Source organism: Rhodnius prolixus, unplaced genomic scaffold, assembly GCF_049639745.1.
Source record: "Rhodnius prolixus isolate KJV_2025 unplaced genomic scaffold, Rpr scaffold_3, whole genome shotgun sequence".
NCBI lineage: Eukaryota > Metazoa > Arthropoda > Insecta > Hemiptera > Reduviidae > Rhodnius > Rhodnius prolixus.
In genome coordinates, this window is record NW_027411603.1 from 49,299,727 (window position 1) to 49,318,282 (window position 18,556).

Here is an 18,556-nt window from a genome sequence, read left to right on the forward strand (position 1 = left end):
CGGAATTTCCAGGTCTGTGTGGATGGTTAGATTTGAAACGTAAAATGGAGCCGTTTAACGATAGTGCGGAGAATTTTAGATTGAATTCTGTGAAGATTGGAGCGTTTCGTTGAACCCCATAGTTCAATTCCGCCAGTCCAGATGGGTTTTAGTATAGAATTGTGAATCAGTCGTTTGTTATTAAGTGAAAGTTTTGAACGTTGGTCTAGTTAGTCTTTTAAGCAGTCGATAACGCCAGTTAACTTCAGTTCGTTTAAGTTGTGTGTGCGGGTTCCAAGTCAGTCTTTTGTCTAAATAAAGCCCAAGATAACGGGGACTACATTGGCAGGAGGAATTGGAATTGAGTCATAGAAGATCCGGAGGAAGAGCGATCCGGCGGAGAGTAAAAGTAATATTTTGAGATTTTGTTTCATTTAACTTGATTTTCCATTTTCTTGAACTATTCCTCAAGAGAGAAGAGTTGAGTTTGAAGGTTTCTGTGTGAAGTTACCGGATCAATGTGAGGAGAAAGTATTGCGGTATCGTCTGCATAAGTTAGAAGGACAGTTTCAGGATGGATTGGAATGTCTGCTGTGTATATAACATATAGGATAGGTCCTAAGATGCTTTCTTGAGGAACACCCCGCTTCATACAATGTTTAGCTGAATACTATGTACCGATTTGAACCACTTAAATACATAATCAATATGTATTGCATTTAAAGAGTTTGAAGCGACATATTTTCCATTAGTATATTATTACTACTGGATACGCGCGAGAAAAGGAATACATAAATATATCTTTATGTTGCAGAACGTGACGGGGTTGGTGGACATATAACAAGAATAAAAGACAATCCCATGTGTTAGTGGTAGAATTATGGCCGCCCATAAGAACAGCTGGTAAGGTAATAAAACTTGCGTTTACAAGGTTTAGGTCCTAGAAATATGGTTTCACATTAATTTTACTGGTCCTTCCAACTTCAAACACTTTCTATCTCTCTCTCTTTGTTTACATTTATATAAAGTAAAACAAAAAAAAAAAAATTTGTTGCGTAAATAAATAACAACAGATGTTTGTATTTTGTATAAGAGGGGCCGGCCATCTAGAATGGTAATTGGCTAATCGATTTGTGAAAATAGTTTGATCTAAGAAGACAGAAATGAAATCCATTATTCTTGAAACCTGATAAGTAACAGCTGATGAAGAGGAGAGTTTCTCCAGTTTCGAAGAAACGAATTGCAGATAACGGAACACACCATTGACAAAACCAGCTCTTTTGGAGAGTCAATCCTGTTATGGATTTCGAAGTTCCTGAACTGGAGGAAGCAGGTCATTGCCAAGAATGACAAAAAAAAAAAAAGGAAAAGCTGACTGGAAAATGCATCGAATTTACCCCACCCCCAAGAAAAAGATAGCGAGGCATTTACGAGGGTCGTTTGAAAAGTCCGTGCAAAGTCAGAGAGATAGCACTACTGGCGCGTATCGAGGTTATGTTTAGTTAGTAGCATCTCTTGGAAGAACACACACCAAGTTTCAGCCAGATCGGTCTATTTCTTTGTGTTTGGCATTCGTTTGAATCGAGGAAGTCGAGTGATTTTCAAAAAATGGACGAAAAAGAATTTTGTGTGTTGATTAAACACTACTTTATGAAAGGCAAAACGCCTCAGGAGACTAAAGAGAAGCTTGATAAACATTATGGCGACTCTGCACCTTCGATTAGAACAGTTTATAAGTGGTTTCAAAATTTTCAGAGTGGCCATATGGGCACAAGTGACGCTGAACGTTCTGGACGCCCTGTTGAGGTTACTACTCCAGAAATTATTGATAAAATCCATGATATGGTGATGGATGACAGAAGAGTGAAGGGTGCGTGAGATTGCTAGTGCTGTGGGCATCTCGAATGAACGGGTATATAATATTTTGCATCAACATTTGGACATGACAAAGCTATCCGCAAGATGGGTGCCGCGATTGCTCACGCTTGACCAAAAAGGAAATCGTGTGAAGTGTTGCAAGGACGGTTTGCAGCTGTTCCAGAAGAATCCGCAGGACTTTAAGCGTCGTTTCGTCACTATGGATGAAACATGGATACATCACTACACTCCTGAGACCAAAGAACAATCTAAACAATGGGTTACCAAGGGGGAATCTGCACCAAAAAAGGCGAAGACCGTTCCTTCGGCCGGAAAGATTATGGCGACTATTTTTTGGGATTCGCAAGGAATAATCCTCATCGTCTATCTGGAAAAGGGTAAAACTATTACAGGTGCATATTATTCATCGTTATTGGACCGTTTGAAAACCGAGCTGCAAGAAAAACGCCCACGATTGGCCCACAAAAAAGTCCTTTTCCATCACGACAACGCACCAGCTCACACCTCAGCAGTTGTGGTCGCAAAATTAATGGAAATAGGGTTCCTATTCCTATTCTCCTATTCTCCAGACTTGGCTCCCTCGGACTACTATTTGTTCCCCAATATGAAATGGCTGGCGGGAAAAAGATTTTATTCAAACGAGGTGGTGATTGCAGAAACGAATGGCTATTTTTCAGACTTGGACAAATCCTATTATTCGGAAGGGATCAACAAACTAGAGCAGCGTTGGACGAAGTGTATAAGCCTAAAAGGAGACTATGTTGAAACATAAAAAAGGTTTACCCCAAAAAATTAAGTAGTTTTTATTTTTGCACGGACTTTTCAAACGACCCTCGTAGCAGTGGGGAATTCCAGGTATTCCACGTCTTTGGTTCCACGTGCTGTGCCTTTAACACTCCTGCAGGTTCTTTAACGAGATGGCTGTGAGCCGGAAACACTTCGATTTCCTAAAGTAATTCTTTAATATCATTTATTTCATCCGTTGTAGCAGTATTTTTATTGTATCCCTGTCTGGTTTTTTGATATTCATCCATCATTAGAGGTATTAATCAATTTGATGAACAGATTTCAACTTCACGTACGCGCTATACTTTGCTAAGCTTGTATGGGTGTGTAGTTGCGTTATTTAAAATGTATCTGAATCGTGCAAAAAACATTTTGTAAAAGTACCAATTCTAAAATTAATGAAACCTAGGAATTGTTTTTCTGGGTTCTGTATGTTTCTGGGCATCATGTAATGTACAAGACAGAAATCTTTACACCAAACTAAGTAATCTATCTCTGCTGATGGATGAATGTCTGAAACCGTTCAGGGACACAATAAGCATGCTGTACTATGACCGGATAACATTCAAAGTGATCCAGCAATGCCAACCTAAACAAATTAAAAAAAAAAAAAACTATACAGATTCTTTTGCGACATTACACGATTACATTTAGGGACAGTGGGGGCATCCCTTTTCTCTACCTGTCTCCCTCCGCAAACCCTTTTATCCCTTTTTTGCTATAATTAAGGTAACTAAGGGCTGATTAATATGCTATGTCATTAAGAAACTTAACTTATTTAAGCAGCATCTCCTGTTTATTTGTTTTTCTTTTAGAGATCTCCACAGGGGTATCCCAGTCAAACAAAACTATTTAAACTATTTGCAGAAACAGAGAGATGGGTTCGAGCCCATTTTTTTTATACACATTCACTTACACATTTTCCAAGTCTTCCTCCAAGTCTTCTTGTCGCCTAAAAGTGGGTAATTACAGTATCTTTTACAGGCATTTTCCATTGCCTGAACTCTGCTGGCTATTTTGGGAAAAATCTTTCCTGAGAATAAAGTACAGATTTAGAATTCTAAGAAGGTTTGATAAAGGAAATTATTACTCTGTTAGTTGGAAATCGCTCTTTTTTTAAGGGACACAATAGGGCTGACGTATCCTTTTTCCTGAACTGGGACCAATTATCACCTTCCTTCCCGCTCTTTTGTACGTCTTCCTCCTAAGCAATTTTCTTCGAACGTGCATTTTTTGTTAGCCTTTTGTTGAACTTCAACTTTAAATTTAGGTTTTGAGAATGATTTCTACAGGAATTCAGGGTTAACGTTTTCTAACTATGTCGCATTGCAGCGCCCACTTTTTCAAGTTATTAATTGGTTATTTAATTAGTAATTAAAGGAAAAGGGTTATTATTACCATTTATCCTTTTTAACCTTCTCCTACAGCAGCAGGTAAAGACATTATTGCGTTCATGTTTTATGGTTTTATAGTGTGTACATTCCACCTCTGGCTTCGTTATTAATTAATATTATCCCGGCATTTCCGGCCCAACTAGACAAGAATTCCTTATTTTCATTCCTTATTAGTTTTGAACGGAAGTAACTGATTTGCGCTGAGTGTATCAATATTTAAGACATCACAATATTTCTGCTGCAGTATATTAATAATAATTAAGTCAGAGGTGTAATGAGTACACAAGGTAGCCTGAATTTTGAGTTACGTGTGCAAAATAAACTGAAAAATAAGGAATTCTTGTCTACTTTGACTGCAAAGATTGAGATTTCAGCTTCTTTTATTAATAAATAAGCCAGGCGTGGATTGTACCCAAAGGGTAGCCCTAATTTGAAGTTACGTGTGCAAAGTGAATGGAAAAATAGGGAATTGTCTTCTAGTCTAACAGCAAAGATTGAGATTTCTACTGCTGTGTATTAATAAATAAGCCAGTCGTGGACTGTACACAAAGGGTAGCCCTAATTTGAAGTTACGTGTGCAAAATAAACTGAAAAATAAGGAATTCTTGTCTACTTTGACTGCAAAGATTGAGATTTCAGCTTCTTTTATTAATAAATAAGCCAGGCGTGGATTGTACCCAAAGGGTAGCCCTAATTTGAAGTTACGTGTGCAAAGTGAATGGAAAAATAGGGAATTGTCTTCTAGTCTAACAGCAAAGATTGAGATTTCTGCTGCTGTGTATTAATAAATAAGCCAGTCGTGGACTGTACACAAAGGGTAGCCCTAATTTGAAGTTACGTGTGCAAAGTGAATGGAAAAATAGGGAATTGTCTTCTAGTCTAACAGCAAAGATTGAGATTTCTGCTGCTGTCTATTAATAAATTAGCCAGTCGTGGACTGTACACAAAGGGTAGCCCTAATTTGAAGTTACGTGTGCAAAATAAACTGAAAAATAAGGAATTCTTGTCTACTTTGACTGCAAAGATTGAGATTTCTGCTTCTTTGTATTAAGAAATAAGCCAGTCGTGGATTGTACTCACAGGGTAGACTGTATTTGAAGTTACGACTGGAAAATTAATGGAAAAATAAGGAATTCTCGTCTAGTATTACTGCAAAGAACGAAATTATGAGTTAGACTTTCAAAATCCACTGCTTACGATACAGTGAATCTGTATTAATGGTATTAATTTAATTAACCTTCTGCTGTTTGTTACAATCCATAGTTTTAAGACGATGAAGAGGGTTCACAAGGGTTTATCTACCTTAGACTGGCAATAATATAGTTTAATTATTTTTTTTTTCAGTAGTAAAGAATGACATACTGGTTGAAACATATTAAGTGCTATCAAAAGAAGAACAAAAGGAAGTACAGATAAAGACGGGAAGAAAGAGCCGGAACAAAAAAGAAAAAGAAATCAGAGCGAGCGGAATGATGGTGATAGAGTGATTAACATTGGAGATGCTGTGAAGATTCGGCTACAACATAATCGTACATCTGGCTGAGTCATTCATCAAGTAGAGTCTGCAAAAATCCTTGTATTTTCTATTTGTTACATTACTACAGCAACGCAGTTTCTCTATTTTTTCAGGAAATGGATGAATCATGTCGTATTTCTTTTACTTCCCGAAAAGAAGTAGAGTAATTTAAGGCGGGCTTTACGTCCAACTACCAAATTAGGTGTCGTGAATGGAGGCGACTAGCAAACATACTTTACTATAAATTTCTCATATTAAACATTAAATAAAATCCAAGGCCTAAACCGGGGGAAACGAACCCACTAAACCAACAATACATCTTAGCATTGGGGGCCTATAACCGCTCGGCTATCGTGGCACTTGACTTCAATCAAGTGTTGCACAACCATACGATATAATGTGCAATTAAGACGATGATTATAATTTGTATTAAATCTGTATAATACAAAGAAAATTTAGGTGCATCTGAGTAGAGACTTATAAAATATTTTAAATTCATATACAGAGCAGTAGATGGTCTGATATTCAAGTTTGCTGGCAATAGATCAAGATTCACTCACCAAGGTAAATATAGAGGTTCTGGCTGCAATCTGTGCCGCCTTAAGAACTCGCTCGCTCTCTGTCTCTCTCTACACGCCCCAAACATTCTCCATCTCACTCACTCATTTGTGGAGGCGGGAAATATGTGAAATAGTCTAAAATTATTCGTGTATAGGTTTTTTATTTTTTGCCCCATTCAGTGATCAAATATCCCTTGGCTAGAATTGAAATAACAATTTTCAGTCGCTTAGCAAGAGCTATTCTAGGATTAAGTGTTGATTGACTGATTATTGATGTACTTGAAACAGACTTAGTTGATGTAACATTGAATGCTTTTACTACCTGTTAGTGGTAGATTATAAAATGAGGTCAAAATTTACTGAAAAAGAACATGATGCGCTCAAGGGTTAAGCTTTAATCTACGAGCTTTAACTCTCAGGAGAAGGTACTCGATTCCCCTGACGCTGAAGAGTAACCGTGAAACTATGCTTGATGCCTGGATATGTCTCGATAGAAGACAAGGAGAACGCTCAGGCGTTGTCTACAATTGGACCCTTAAAACCTCCTGTAATCTTGGAGAGCCAGCAATTGCCCGACGTGGAACAACTTGATGGTAGATTATGGGGGTTTCTAGTGGATCAGGAAGGATATCCTGCAGGACAAAAGATTTCCTGGCTAAAATATACAGTAAAGAAAAGTAGTAATGCCTAATTTTTACTGGTGGGCTTTACGTCTAGCTACTTAATTAGATGTTGTGGGCGGAAGGAGCCAAATATCTAGTAGGCATACTTTACCAGTATATCTGTGATTACTGAATCCAGAAATTGGCACAAACATTCCTTGCTTATTGCTGATATTTTGCCCAATATATTTACTTAGACGATTTATAATTGTAATTATATCTAACATGTCAGAAAGGTGTGTCATATTTACAAATTTAGACATATCTCATAAGAGTGGTATGTTGACAAGATGAGTGTCAAATTAAAATTTAAAAAAAAAATACATCAACATTAAAATGATCCAAAAACAAAATATGACATCATGAATTTGAACTAAAAATTTTGGTGTTCCATGAGATCCGTTTGGTTTATTAATTTTGACTTTAACTTACGAATTAAATTTTCATGGCCAATATTTTGAAGCCAATATCAATGTAATTCAAAATAATACTACGCTTGTGTTGAAGATTGTGCGACGACACAGCTTCCCTTTAAAGGTACTGTGCACATCACCTCTGGTCTGTGAATCTTAGATAAATTCAACGGTAATCGATAAATCGATAAAAAAATTTAAGAAGCAATATAATATCAATATTCTCTGATGAAAATTCTTAAGCAAAAAAAGGTAGGCGTAACGTAAAAGTTAACTTCCGGACTGAGTTAACTGATATGACTTGAAGAAATCATTGAAGGAGAAAATCGAATTATTATTGATTTTAATCAAAAAAGTGATTGTCAGAATCAATCCTAAGGGGTAATTGTTTAACCTCGACGAGAATTTCGAATTGGAATATCGATTTGAGACAACCGGAAATATATAATGCTATAGAATGGTTTTTTTTTTTTTTTTGAAAGTTTTCTGATATTTTCTGCACATCACCTCTGGTCTGTGAATCTGAGATAGATTCAACGCTAATCGATAAATCGATAAAAAATTTAAGAATCAATTTTGGATAATTTTCATAAAATCAAATCCCACTAGGAAATGACGCACCTTTCTATAAAAAAAAATGTACGGGTGACAAAATAATGGCGTTATCCAAGTTGGGCGTATTTTCGATTTCAGCCCCTAACAACAGAACACCAGATATGGTGGATCAGAGATTGAATAGGTATATTCAACAAAATAAGTCAAAAACTCAGAAATCCCAAGGAAGTTGAAGCTTTTATGTTTAGAAGGGACCTAACTGTAAAACATATGGAGGAAAAGCTCGCCACCGGAAGTAGTTCAAGTTACTGTTCAAGAGTTCATCAAGTTGAATGCAAAACAAGATTTGCTTTTAAATTTAGCTGAATATTATTTACACATTTATTGAAAGTGATTTTTTACAAAAGAAATTAAAAATGATCAATAGTCGTGTAAATATCGATCTATGAACCTGCCCAAAACTTATTTTTTTGTAAGCATGTCGATTGTTACTATCTCGATAATTCATCCATAATTCCAGCTCGAATTTATTTCTTTCTAATTTCTCTCGTCGCTTCGTCCACATCCTAAAGCAGTTTAATAGTTCCCGTCACCAATTAAGACCCGGCAACTCCTAGTTTCCTCTCTTATATTCCTCCCATTTCGACTATGGTTGCCTCAGTGTATGGCCGATCTTTCTGGTGATATTGAAGCTAAGCTCAAGCGCCTCTCATGAACTGCTTTATAAGATTTATTTTCAGCATTTCCAGAGACTCTCTGCATTTCGCTCTGCTACGATGAGTTGAAGTGGCTTTTTCCTGTCTATCGCCGCCAATATCTTTTGGCTTCTTTCCTTCTTCAAGTCATCCAGTCTCAAAGGCCTTCCTATATTTTTCCAACTCCTTAAGTTTAAATCCTCGATACATTCCCGTAATACCAGATCTCGCTCATCCGATCTCTACATTTCCTCTCACCGTACCTCATCCTTTGACAAATCCTTCCTTATACGTGCTACCTCTCTCTGGAACTCCTTGCCATCATCTGTCCGCCAAGCTCCTACCCTATCCATCTTTAAATCCCGTCTATTCAGTTATCTCCTTTCTATCCAGCTTCCTCCGAAATTCTAATTGTTTTAATTTATTTCCTTAATTTCTGCTGGTATTTTTATTTTCACTTTTTGTAATTACTTACGTATATTTACTGTTTAATCACAGTCCAAACTATTAAGGCCTCTATTTGTACCTGTGTTTATTCTTAGGGGACAATTGTGCCAGAATAATAAATTTCTATTCTATTCTCTTCTACTTATGGTTTTTTTTATTTTATTCCCTCCTCTCGCAAAACTAAACAGGAAATGGGGACAAAATCCCAGACATCTCAAGCAATACGAACTGTCGATACATTGGATCTAGATTCTTGCAAAAATTGGAATTGATGGTTATGAAAAGAGGTTATTTTTATTTCCCTTAGGCCGCCACAGACAGCAGCACTGTAGAATGATTAATTGTTGCCACGGATGGTGCCCCCGCTCACCCTCCTTCTTCCCGACCGAGATATGCATTTAGATTATGGTGTAATATAGAGAACTCCCCTAATACATGCTATTCTGTCTGAAATTAGCTCAGGCTAAAATAATTGCCCGAGATTTTAGGCTAATTTCAACTTCTTTTCACGCTTAATACATTAAAAAACTGCAAAACTAATTTGGTCTTGGCTTTTCTTTGTTTTTCCAATTATTACTTGTGGGGTTCTCACAGCGGAAAAAGACCACGAAAAAAAGCAATTTGAGGCTAACACTGACTTCCTGGTTACTATAAGTTTGGAGTTGATGACGCAGGAACATTTTAACATATCTCCAAATGCCCAAAACCAATTTTGACAGAACTATTATACAGATAGAAACTTTTGATCTAAAAAAGAACTAAGAGAAAATTGAGAAAAAGAGAAAATTGGGAAAACCTTTTTGGAAAAAAAAAATCCGTCTAACAGGTGACTACTAGAAGTGAACAGAATGATCATGAGCTTAATTTTAAGAGCCGTTTAATTTCGAAGCGAATATTAATTTTGGCTTTAATATACAAGAAGAAGTGCTGAGAAAAGATTGCTACATACGGTACTGAAACGAGAAACGTGATCAAGGCGATTGAGCACAGAAGCTGAGCTACTTGAGGGAAAGAAAGATCTTTTGATAAAAATAAACAACTTAACCAAAGAACGGAGATCATTTTCCAGATTAGAAGAAGAAATGAAAAAAAACAGGAATTTAAGTTTTTTTTTTACAAGGACCAGGACTTGGGAGGAATGATGATACAAGAAAGGATGAGATGGCCCAGAATATCGGCACAGGATCAAGCGTGATCGAGGTCTAAGGCAAAGTAAGGGAGAGAGAGACAAGGTCGAAAGAAGGCAAGACCTGGTCTAAGTTGGATCTTGGTACAGGATTTAGTCATGATTGGAGTTGAAAGTAGAATAGAATAGAATAGAAAAGAAATTTATTATTCTGGGACAATTGTCCCCTAAGAATAAATACAGGTACAAATAGAGGCCTTAACAGTTTGGCCTGTGATTAAACAGAAAATAAATAAATAAATAAGTATTTACAAAAAGTGAAAATAAAAATAACAGCAGAAATTAAGGAAATAAATTAAAACAATTAGAATTTCGGAGGAAGCTGGATAGAAAGAAGATAACTGAATAGACGGGATTTAAAGATGAATAGGAGCATGGCGGACAGATGATGGCAAGGAGTTCCAGAGAGAGGTAGCACGTATCAGGAAGGACTTGTCAAAGGAAGAGGTACAGTGAGAGGGAATATAGAGATCGGATGAGCGAGATCTGGTATTACGGGAATGTATCGAGGATTTAAACTTAAGGAGTTGAAAAATATAGGAAGGCCTTTGAGACTGGATGACTTGAAGAAGGAAAGAAGCCAAAAAATATTGGCGGCGATAGACAGGAAAAAGCCACTTCAAGTAGGGAAAATAATACTAGAAGATAGAGAAGACTGTCCAATCCTCGCTTTCTTGGAAGCCCCAAGGGCGAAAGAAGGCAAGACCTAGTCTAAGGTGGATCTTGTTACAGGATTTAGTCACGATTGGAGTTGGAAAAGTAGGGAAAATAATACTAGAAGATAGAGAAGACTGTAAAATCCTTGGAAGCCCCAAGATCCTGCTAAGCATTTAAAGCCAAAGAGAAGAAGAAGACGAAGAACATACAGAAGTACAGCTGTTTAAGAATTCACACCACATATTTTTCCAGCAATTTTACAAAAAGGAAATATGTTTAAATTTTCTTATTTCCTGGAAAAGTTTTTTTTCCCCGCCCCATATCATGGAAAAATCCATTTTTCTTTCTCAAATAAAACTTTTAGACAATTTTTTTTTTTTATTAACTTCTACAAATATTTTTAGATACCAGTTCGCACCTTAATGTACAAATGACAAATTATGGTAGAATGGTTAACGTACAAAAAAAATGCATTATTCTTGCCAAACAGGTCAAGGCAAGAACTTGGACGAGGGATGGAGAGGGAAGAGCATAATTCGGCGCTGTCATCCCGACTTCTACAAAACAAATCTGTTCTATCTCTTCAATACATGATTCTTCTTATTCTCTCTCTCTACTGAAACTGTTTCTAGTTACAGAAATATCTTCTCTAATATTAGTTCGTTAATAACACTTGGAGAATTCTCTGTTTTAAAAAGATTAAGGGGTGAAGAGCAAACAGAAAAAGAATTAGAAAGAAGATTGTAACTGCTCCTTAAATCAATGATAACTTCTACCATTAAAATAAATATAAAATAAAAATAAATAAATTTATTATTGGTATGTTTAAACAAGAGGAAAGGGAAGTGATGGATTAAATGATGTCACAACTACAGCGTCATAACATTTTTTAAAGTAAAAAAAAGCCAAGTTTCCCCTAACTAATTGGGCCTTACTACTGAAGAGAATAAAGTAAATATCCCTGATTGACGTATTTCTGAAAAGCATGAGCAGAAAACTGCCAAAGGAAATACGCTTTCCATTTAACCAAACAGGAAAGATGAAATGAGTATGTGGTGTGCTTAATTCCGCTTAGAAATAAAGTCAGCCAATCTGAATGCAGAGCAATCTAAGTAATACGTAGTTAAAAATACTCTATACAGCTCTTCTCACCACCAATATGGACTTACGGACTCGGAACTTCACGGAACAGCTAAAAAAATTCAACATCAATAGATACTGCACAAACACTTCAATCCAAAAATTACTCCGCCGCATAGTAGACGCTCCCATTCTATGTTAGCAACCCACACACAATACATACAGATCTCCAAATTCCACTCGATCTCCGAAGAACTTGCCAAAAATCCGATATAAAAATTTTCATCAAAAACTCTCTCATTTCATCCCCCTAACCCTTTAGCTGCAAACTTATCTTCAACTACGGCTACCCTCCAATCCTCCTCGAAGACGGCTGAGGCGCCGTTGGCCCAGTGACCAACTGGGTGACTTAATGGTGGCCATCACCTGGATGACCGTCATTCACGTCTGCCACGCTATCTATATATACACTTATCGCATTTACTTATTGTACCCTGTAGGTACAGGTGTAAATTTCAATTAAAGGATAAAAAAAAAAAAATCCAAAATATTAATGATAAGTAATCAAAATGTGTGGAAATGCAAGTGCTGCGATCAGTTTTTCTAGGCGGAAATGAGCTGAAGGAAGACGGGGCGCTCAACTTCTGCAGTTATTAGAGCTTCTTTATACTAAGTCACCAAACTCCGTGAGCTGTAAGAAGCTGCTAGGAACTAGCTTGGTCAGCGTCTGGATTCGAACCGGGGATCCCTGTGTGGGAATCCAGTATACGCAAATACCACTGCGCTAATCTCTTCCCCTAACTGAATAATTATAGTTTTAAAAAAAATAGAGGGTTACCAATTTTTTGGCTATTTTGTGAAAAAAACTAGAGGAAATGAGCGGAAACAGGGAAATCAAATTGTACCGGAAATTTACGAAATGCAAATTCATATTAATGTTGATGATGTATCTGTGGTAGTTGCATATCATCATGAGTGTGGTTCTAGTAACGCTAAACGGTAACATTGTTTTGTTTAGTCAATATACACTAATTGTGTAAACATCAGAATTTAACTTTGGCTATACCAACTTCTAACTCAGAGAGATTGATAGAAACCTGTGCGAAAATAGATTTTGTTAATTGTTTTAGGCATATTTTCCTCTCTGGAAAATTGTTACAAAGATTTTGCTTTAACACTGCACAAGAATCTGGTACATAGTAGGATTTTAGATGGTAAAGAAATAAGCCAGATACTAAGAGAAGGGTTTATTATTCCCTAAAATGTGAGTGTGTTGAACCAGAGTTGGCCTATGGGTTTGCTAAACCCTAATAGTTTATATATTTAATGTGTCCTGGGGATCACTAAGGATGCAGCAGTTCGTGAGGCTCTCAGAGATTGGATCTGGAGAGAACATGAAAAGTACTGGATGATGCTTACTGGGGTCAAACACGGCAAGACTATGATGCCTTAGCTGTGTAAACAAAGAGCCAAAAAAAGAGACTCTGGGCTTGGGTAGATTGCAAGCCTCTTCACGGGGCATGGTAGGTTCAGGAAGCATCTGTACAAGGTGGGGGGCTTATTAGCTCGGAACCGTTGTGCAAATTGTGCTAGGAAGTGGAGAAAACTACCTTTCACTTGCTATTCGATGGCGTTCCAATCGAGCGACTGCGCTACCGATATCTTTGGAACTTTGAGGCCAAAGGAGATTGTGGCGAAGAAGGAACTTGGTAGGGAAAGTCCTCAACCTTTATAGAAGGGGAGGTTTCACTCAAAAGGGGAAGGCACAATAAGCCTCTTGTAGCTGCGGAGCCGTGGGGCGTGGGTTCCGTCCAGCTTCTAATCTTAATCTTACACATTTAAAAACTACCTCTGTGTATTATGTGAGCTTTTGAAGTGGCATTATTACGTTGTTTAAGTTGTTACCCTCAGAGGTATACCTTACGATTCTAACTACTAATATACCTATCTTATTTTTGAGTACCAAATTTGTTGCTAAAATTTCAATTTGGAATTAATGTAGGTCCACCGGATGTGCTCAGAACGAAATTTTTTCGACTACCTGCAACAGGAAGTTCACCAAAAAGATTTTAATTTGAACTTAATCGAAAGTTACAAGCAAATTACGTAAACAGGGAGGTAAAAATCACTGACTACTAAATAGTCCAAGGGCTTATTTATTTTCTATATTACGTCATAAACACAGTAGAAAATGTTACAAAGCGAAAAATCAAAAATTACACAATGAAAAATTTCAATGAAAGGGGAGTCACAGATATGGTTCATTTAACGCTAATCTGATTGGTCTTTTACAGGTTGTTTTCACTTTCAATTCTTTCCAAACTATTTTATCTCTTTATTTGCTCAATCAATTTTGGAAATAAGAGGCTGTAATTTGTGCACGGAGTACCAAAAAAAATAGGTTTTCATTGCGTTAAGAATAACACAAAAAGCTGTTAATATACGTAGACTTCTCTTATATTGCCAATTCTGCCTCGTAATAATTCTCAATATGGAGTGATAATTGATATATTTAATTTCTCTTTAAACTGAAAGAAAATGAAAAATTACACTATACCACTCACTCGTATTTCTCTTACTTTCAAGAAAACTCCCTTAAATTTTCTTTAGAATAAGAAACAATTAAAACCTTGCAAAAATTAAAGCTCATTTATTCGTAAAAACTTATTATTCTTCTTCTTTGTCCAATGCTCTTATGCCTTCCAGCGTCGAGCTTTAGATGACTTAGGCCTTTTAACCAATGGATGTACTCTTCCCTGTTGTTTGCCAATTTTTGGATAGAAGACCTAGTCGGACCTCGCTTTTATGCCAATCGCTCGATGTATTCCAAATAGCCCAATCTTGGTCTGCCTCTTGGTCTACGGCTTTCAGATTTGGCCTCCATCAAGCACCTAATCTTCTCCTCTCCACTTCTGCTGCCGACTTGGCTAGACCATCCCAACTTGGTTACGAAGAGTTGTACCTCTAAGCTGCTCCTTTTTGTCCTCATTTCTAATTTTATCACGCTTAGTTTTCCACTTCGACCCGGCGGAGAAATCTCATTTCGGCAGCTGTAACCCGGGGCTTGCATGCTTATCCAGTATAGTCCACGACCTTCTGCCCCCTACTGAAGAAGAGGTAAAGTAGGACGATCTTGAAGACGGTCGTTTTCACTTTTTTTTTTTGCTGACCTCTCTTTTACCGACCACAATATTCCTGATCAGACCATAGGCTTTATTGGCTACAACCACCCGATTCAGCACCACGTATTATTCATTTCCGGTAATTTAATGAAAGATGGATTCTTCATTAATACAAAAATTTAATTTTAAAAAAATCTCTGCTTTTAGAGAACCAGTCAAAAAACTATTTTTTCAATTTTTTTAATTGATAGATCTACATTTTTAGTAATTCAATAGTAATCTATATTAAGAGTAGTATTCTACATTTAAGAACCAGTGTATCCTCTGAAACTATCAAGTAGTCGCAGGCTACAAAACTATGAATGTTTTAATAGTTCCAACTTAAAACTAGCGCTGGCTATGGTTGGTAGCAAGAACTATCAACTCGTATAGTTTTAAGTGCTTCAGTTTATATTTATAACTTAAACAGTATAACTAACAATAACTAAACTAATGCTCTATAAATATCTAGAAATTCAGGCCGTCTTTTTTAAACAAGTTTTTTTTTTATCCAAATATTCTATGTGTATCTAAAAAAGAATTCAATAACAGAGAGAATCTTGTTTAAATCAATTTGGCAAGCAATAAACCAATTCGTTAATTAAACAGATTGTTCGCAAGTAAACTATAATTAGTTAAAACTTGCTAGAATATTGTTTAGTCATTAAATTATCTGAGAAAAAAAAAAAAATAGGCGGGAATCCTTGTAAGCCAAAGATTTATAATTATAAATCTTAAAATTTTAAACAAGATGTTTTTTACACGTTACCTAGTAAAAAAGTTATTTTTACACATGTTTATCTAAAAAGTAAGGGTTTGTTTTCACTAGCAGGGAAAGGGGGAGCAAATCCGATCTTTACTGTTGCTGAAATGCGCGAATCCTTGACCGGAAACCTGCTCCTAGGAGTAGGCTTATCCTGCTCTTTCGGGAACTTCGCAAGAGTGCCCGTTAATTGTCTGGATGTTGAAGAGGCATATACAGGGGTGAACCAGTAAGTCAATGTCCATAGGCCTACTGTATGTAGTACATCTAAAATGGAGTTCAATGACGTATTGGCCAACTTCATATTTTCCTCTGTTCTTGAGTGACGTCACTTTAATTTTTTTTTTCTAAAATCATTACTTTCTTCCAATAAAAATGTTTATTACTCAGAAAGTTTTAGTCTGAATTCGATTCTGGATGACACGGTTAGAAAGACACGATAAATTTTCTAAAAATTGATACCATTTTGAAGACTAAGTCATTTTCCAAACATCCTCAGTCTTCCTCCTGGATACTGGAAAAATAAAAGTAATCGGAAATTTTTAAGAAAACTCATTAGGCCCTTATGTGATCATTATCCCGACCTAGGTGCTGGCACTTTTTATAAAAGTTTCCTTGTTTAATGGGATTTCTAACGGGGTATATCATTTTCCAGGATTCCTTTTTTTCTTCGTATGAGAAATTGCGATTGTTCTGCAAGAAAACGGGTTCTTGAGCACCCAACAAGGTGTTAGTTTATCAACTTGTTTAGTTCATTGAAAACTCTTTTAGATGGACTTGGAATGTTTGGTGTGGATATTGCAGTGTTCAATTTGACATGAACGAGTTGTTGTCCTATAGTGTCTCCCAAGCTCTCATTCTAGAGCATCACCAGGGGAGCCTGGGACGTTATCAGATCTAGTAGTTAGTAGGTGTTGGAGGGGAATAGACATTCTCAGCAGAAAGAGCGATGTACTGAAACCAGGAATTGTGATAATCCAGATTATCTTTTTTCTGGAACTTTAGTAGAGACCATTAAGTTTAACTGGCGATGGAGCATAACTCTCCATAGAAGGCGTCCATAAAGGAGGTTTTGGCTTTGCCACCAGAAAGGGACTGGGACTGTCAGGACCTGGATGAACTGCTAGGTTAGCAGGAGTTTTTGGGACCTACATCCCCTAATGAACGCTACCAGATTCGCCTAATTTTGGGTGAGCCTTTCTTAGAAAATGTGAGATCAGAGTTTAATTGCCGTTCATAGTTTGTAATAAAGCCACCCAATAATGCAAACTATTATCTTTTGTTTATAATATATATACAAAATGATTAATACAAAATTACACTATTAGAATAAATTTGTCCAGGAGCCAGCTGTAGAATATTTACTATAGAATAGATCAACATGGTAAATCGATTTTGAACGGTGCACGTGCCCAAAGAATACTGTGTTGATGGTGTTAGTTGTGTGGCAGCTAGATCGCGCACGTGCGGGTGGAAAGAGAGACAGGTCAGTTAAATGTGTCGTGTGGTTTATAGTTAACTGAATGTAATGTTTTATTCATGCAGTATATGGGAACGGAAGTGACTGCATGTTTTTGTTCCTTACTTTTCTCAATCATGCGGCTGATCAATATCGCTATACTTTATATTCACTTCCTGTGTAAATATCTATTTTGTGGGCTCCAACTAAAGTAAAGTAATCGTCTATTTTTTTTCAGGCGGGCTTAACGTCCAACTACCAATGTCGTGGACGGAGGCGAACATACTTTACTATATTAACCATTAATTAAAATCCAAAGCCTAAGACCGGGGGAATCGAACCCAGTACCACAATGCATATTAGCTTTGCAGTTCTCGTCTCTAACCGTTCGGCTACCGTGGCGCCTGATTTTTGGGTGTATGGACATTGTAGACACGATAAGCGTTTTTTTTTTGGGGGGGGGAGGGATACATAAAATCACCCAAATTTCTGAGAAGAAAAGGTTTTACAAACTCCATTTATATTTTATTAAGTATTTGAGAATCATTGCTTTATAATCAGCTAATTTTAAGGAAACATTTCTAATTTTCGAAACTGATTTTGCAAAAGGAAATTTACTTTTAAAGATTTCCTTTTTTTAAAGGAAAATTCTGGAGTGAACATACTCCCACGACCTTTTCTTGCTACTATTCCCAAGTTTCTAGCTCAAAAATTCAATTATTTCCATTTGAAACCGTACATTATACTGAAATACAACATATAAGGTAAGTCTATCACCAAACTTAACTTGAGAAATGCTCTAAAAACGACTTTTTCCTGGAAATTATGGATCCAAATGTATGAATAAAATAAGCCTTTCACAGGAAAGCCTTATTTCCAAAGAAAAGTCCTTTTTTCCAAAGAAAAATCTCCAAAGAAAAGTGAATAATCCATGGAGTTTCTTTCTGGCTAAGAGAGGTTTTCTTAAAAAAAGACCCAGAATTTTGCAGTTCATAACTTCCTCTTTGACAGAACCAAAAGAGATGGGAGATAGTGAATAACGGAAGGATGAAGATTATTGGAGGAAATCCCTTTGCTCATTCTCCTCTTCCAGAGCAGCCCTTTTTCCTGTGAAAATGTTCAAAGTAAAAGCCACAGATCTACAAATGTCTACAATTAGTGCCACCACGTTTAAAGTGCCTTAATGCACGTTTCTAACGTTCGTTTAATATTTATGATTAATAAAAAATGGGTAGCCCAAAAAAGCAATTTGGATTCAAAGATTCCAGTGTTTAATGTGTGGTTCATTCACCTTTTAATTTCGATCCTAGGTAAACAAAGCTTCTGGACGCGTTGGAAGGTCCTGCACAGTAAAGCCAACAACGC

General features: G+C 36.7%; 1 protein-coding gene and 1 long non-coding RNA gene across 11 annotated transcripts in view; one reads left to right on the forward strand and one right to left on the reverse strand.

Annotated features, from left to right (window-relative positions):
* The window catches only part of Lmpt (four and a half LIM domains protein limpet), a 434,583-nt gene that overhangs the window by 83,908 nt on the left and 332,119 nt on the right, over positions 1–18,556 (reverse strand). The gene's annotated exons all lie outside the window — the stretch shown is intronic.
* The window catches only part of LOC141453404 (uncharacterized), a 40,206-nt gene that overhangs the window by 3,173 nt on the left and 18,477 nt on the right, over positions 1–18,556 (forward strand). For 2 of the 4 annotated variants that reach the window (XR_012457981.1, XR_012457978.1), the window contains exons 2-3: positions 794–887; positions 5,382–5,592. This is a non-coding gene — a long non-coding RNA (uncharacterized lncRNA). The remainder of the gene's footprint in view (positions 1–793; positions 888–5,381; positions 5,593–18,556) is intronic. The other 2 variants (XR_012457980.1, XR_012457979.1) reach the window with 2 other exon arrangements.